Source organism: Sciurus vulgaris (assembly GCF_902686455.1).
Source record: "Sciurus vulgaris genome assembly, chromosome: 3".
NCBI classification, from domain to species: Eukaryota; Metazoa; Chordata; class Mammalia; order Rodentia; family Sciuridae; genus Sciurus; species Sciurus vulgaris.
Genome location: NC_136463.1, coordinates 63,788,122 through 63,792,784, shown reverse-complemented (window position 1 = coordinate 63,792,784; position 4,663 = coordinate 63,788,122).

Genomic DNA, 4,663 nt, shown 5'->3' with positions numbered 1-4,663 from the left:
AGGCTGCCGGGAAGGGAACCGCAGCGCGCCATTGGGATAAGGGCAAAGGAGATTTTTTTGCGCTCATACTGCGCATGCGGCCTCATGGGCGTCGCCGCCTGGCTCGAACCGGGACTGCAGATGGGGGGGCGGAGACTAGGCTAAGGGGCGGAGCCTCAGCCTGCAGTCCTGAGCTTAGTGTTTGCTGGGTTGGCAGAGAGGTTGTTCTTTCCATCAGGCTTTTTAAAGGCCTAGGACTTAGAGGTAGCTGCGTTCATACAAGAATTGCAATAGAATAGGTGGATGGGGCCCCAGGCCTGAGTTCTCAGCAAGACTCCCAAATTGTTTTTTTTCCTGCTGGTTCCCCTGACTTCCGCCTAGGCCAGTTAAAGTTCTTGCTTTCACTGATTCATTCAGCAGTTATTGACCAATTGTATTTGCTTTATGGATGTAAATTCCGAATTCACAGACCAGTGGGAGGAACCAGGACACAATGACAAATGCTGTGATGGGAAGCTGACAAGGATACAGAGAAGTCCTCCAATCCAAGAGGGCTTTCCAGAAGAGGTGGCTCAGGTTGAATGTCATCTGGCAAGCTGGGAAGGAAGGGTAGTCAAGACAGAGGGAACAAAGTGTGACGGACCAGGTAGACAAATAAAATTTTTCTCTCCATTCAGGCTCTCAGATCACCTGTCCAGACTCTCGTAAGCCTTAAATCATGCCATGGGTATCTCCTATTCCCACTGCCTTCGTGACCATCTCTTGATTATATTTCTGTGAACAGCCTACCTGCTGTTGCTCTTTAGTCTGGCTGCCCCTAATTACAATGCACACAGCTGTCAATGAGAGTTTTCAGAAATATAGATCTGTTGTTACCCTACATAAAACTTTTAACAGCCTTCAGGTGTTAAAACTCCAGTTTAGTTCACAGCATAGAAATGGGCCGCAATCCCATCTTAACTGCTCCTACATGAGCCCTGTGTTTCTTTTCTCACAGTCAATTGTCTTCCCTTTCCTAACCACCCTGTCATACCCTCTCTGCACCCACAGTACTATGGCTGTATCATTTCCATTACAACTCTTACCCTTTGCAATAAAATTTTCATTTACAGACCTATGTTCCAAGCTAGAGTCCTTCAAAAGCCAAGCATCTAGCCAGGTATATGCTAGCACACATCTGTAGTCCCAGCTATTTAGGAGGCTAAGACAAGAGACTCCCTTGAGACCAGGAGTTAGAGGCTGGCTTGGGCAATGTAACCAGACCCCATGTTAAAAAAAAAAAAAAAAAAAGGAAGAAAGAAAGAAAAGGAAAAGCCAAGGTGCTCCATAAATGTTTCATAACATTATTATAAATTGTTGCATAACAGCTGCAATTTACTCATGGATTACTATGGGCAAGGCAAAATGATAACTGCCTTTCTGTGCATCATCTCATTTAACTCTTCACAATATTATGAGCCAGCGATTTATAACTATCCCCATTTCACAGATGAAGAAACTGAAGTTCAGAGAGTTTAAGTAACTTGTCTGGGGATACATAGCTGCAGAGTGAGGAGTTCAAATTCAAATCCTGGAAGAAGAGCACTCTGGTCACTCTACTATGTCCTCAAATTCCTGGGACTAGGAGGGTGGCAGAAATCTACATTAAAAAGTCAGTCATTCTTGGATTATGATCTAATGAATAACAGATCTTCTGAACCGACTTCACACACCCCTGGACGTGCTCTGCGAAGTGGGGCCAGGGACAAGGGCACCTTCCCTTCTGTAGATGACTCATCCTGACCCTGGTTTAGTCACAATGTCACAAAAGCAGAAGTAATCCCAATGTGAATTCTGGTTCTTTGGGAAAGAGGAGTGCCTGACTTCATTTCAAGACAGGTTCAAGACAGGACCTCACCCAGAGGCTGCCTGTGAAGTTCTAAACCCCCTCCCTAGAACAAGGAAGAGGACAAACCAAAATATTATAAAAAGAGAAATGTAAAGCTGGGTCTGGTGGCACATGCCTGTAATCCCAGCAGCTCTGAAGGCTGAGGCAGGAGGATTGTGAGTTAAAAACCAGCCTCGGCAATTTAGCAAGGCCCTAAGCAACTCAGTGAGACCCTGTCTCTAAGTAAAAAATAAAAAAGGGTCTGGGAATGTGGCTGGGTGGTTAAGCGCTGCTGTGTTCAAGCCCCTGTACCAAAAAAATAAATAAAAAGGAAGAAGCCAGGCATGGTGGCACACACCTATAATCCCAGAGGCCTAGTAGGCTGAGCCAGGAGAATCACAAGTTTAAGACCAGCTACAGTAGTTTATTGAGGCCCTGAGCAACTTAGTGAGACCATGTCTCAAAATAAAAAAAATAAAAAGAGCTGGGGAGGGCTGGGGTGGTGGCTCAGTGGTAGAGCACTTGCCTAGCATGTGTCAGGCACTGGGTTCAATTCTCAACACCACATAAAAAATAAATAAATACAGGCATTTTGTCCACTTACAACTAAAAAAAAAAAAAGAAAAAAAAATGGTTAAAAAAAAAAAGAGTTGGGGATATAGCTCAGTAGTAGATAGTAGGTTGAGAGAGCATCCACTGGTTTGATCCCCAATACCAAAAAAGAAAGAAAGAAAGAAAAAAAAGAAAAAATTCCAACTGAGATCCATAAATGAATCTCAGTAGTAGAGCACTTGCCTAGCATGTGTGAGATTCTGGGTTCTAACCCAGCACTGTCAAAACAAAACAGCAATGCCAAGCAATGGCACACGTCTGTAATCCGAGGGATTTGAGAGGCTGAGGCAGGAGGAGCACAGCTTCAGCAACTAAGTGGGGACTTGTGTCAAAATAAAAAATAAAAAAGGCTGGGGATGTAGCTTAGTGGTAAAGGACCCTGGGTTCAATCCTCACACCACCACCACCACCAAAAAAAATAGCCATAATTGAGTTAGAAACACAGTCACAAAACTGTGTCCCTTCCTCCTCCTCCTCTTCCTCCTCCTCCTCCTCTTCTTCTTTTTCTTTTTGGTACTGGGGATTGAACCCAGGGGTGCTTAACCAGTGAGCCACATCCCCAGTCATTATTATTTAGAGACAGGGTCTTACTAAGTTGCTTAGGACCTTGCTAAATTAATGAGGCTGTCTTTGAACTTGTGATCCTCCTGCCTAAGCCTCCTGAGTCACTGGGATTATAGGTGTGTGCCACCATGCCTAGCTGTGTCCCTTTTTGGGCCACAGAGAGTCTACAAATCCAGAGGCCAATGATATAAGATCAGGAGTGGCCTTGGGACAAGAAGTTAACTGGTCCACCAAGCCCCTTTTCTCTTCTCCTTCCCATTTCCTTCATATCTAAGGATTTGTAGCTATAATGGCTTTTGTCCCCTAATAAGCCTAAGACCTGCCCTACAAAGTAAGTGACTTCCTTTATTCCCAGTTCCTAACAGAGAGCCTAGCACATTGTGGACTTTGTAAATATAGGTTAAATGAAGGAATGAATGAAGAGCCAAAATGAACTTTTTAAAATTGGCAGAGATCCCCTGGACTTCTCTCAGGATGTCTGCTGGGGCTAAAATTCATCCTTGGTTACCTTTCAAAAGGACAGAGTCACTAGACAAAGCACTGCATGCCTACAGTCTCAGATAGATACTCAAGCTGAGGCAGGAGAATCACTTGAAACCAGGAGTTTAAGGCCAGCCTTGGCAACATAACAAGACTGTCTAAAAAAGAAAAGACAGAAACCAGGAATGATGATGCACACCTGTAATCCCAGATATATGGGAGGATGAGGCAGGATTGTAAATTCAGCAACTTACTGAGACCTGTCTCAAAATAAAAAGAACTGGGCTCGGGTGTAGCTCAATGGTAGAGGGCTTCCCTAGCATGTGTGAGGCACTGGGTTCGATTCTCAGCACCACATAAAAATAAACTGTGTCCATCTACAACCAAAAAAAATTTTTTTTAATAATAAAATAAGAAGGACTGAGGGTGTAGTTCAGTGGCAAAACCCCCTAGGTTTAATTCCTGTGCCACCCCCCAAAAAATCACCTCAGTTGACCTCTGCCTTATGTGTGTAACATCAATCATTTGCAGGTGTTCCAATTTACTACAGAAGAAAGCGTTGTTACAGTTATAAAGTTGTAATTGCATGGAACTCAATGTCTATCTTAACTATGTGCTTCTTGGAGCTACTGTTACTACTGATAGAGTAGATAAATTATTATGGTGGTTTCATTTTTCTGTAAATAAAATTTAGGGGAAGGTATCAAATATATGTGTGCTCACAGGATAACATCAGGCACCAAACAGTCATATATTGTGTGATACCTGGTGAACTCTACCCTAAACCAGCACAGTGATTTGGTGCACACCTGTAATCCCAGTGATTTGGGAGGTAAAGGATCACAATTTCAAGACCAGCCTCAGCAACTTAGTGAGACTCTCAGCAACTCAGCCAGACCTTGTCTTAACATAATAAATAAGAAGGGCTGGGGTTGTAATTCAGTGGTAGAGACTCCCTGGGTTCAATCTTCAGTACTACTAAATAAATAAGACTGAAGATGTTGCTCCTGGATTCAATCCCCACTACAAGGAAAAAAAAGAAGAGCGAAAGAGAGAGAGAGAGAGAGAGAGAGAGAGAGAGAGAGAGAGAGAGAGAGAGAGAGAGAGAGAGAGAGAGAGAGAGAATCCTAGGTGAGGAATTAACTCCCTAGGACGGTATCC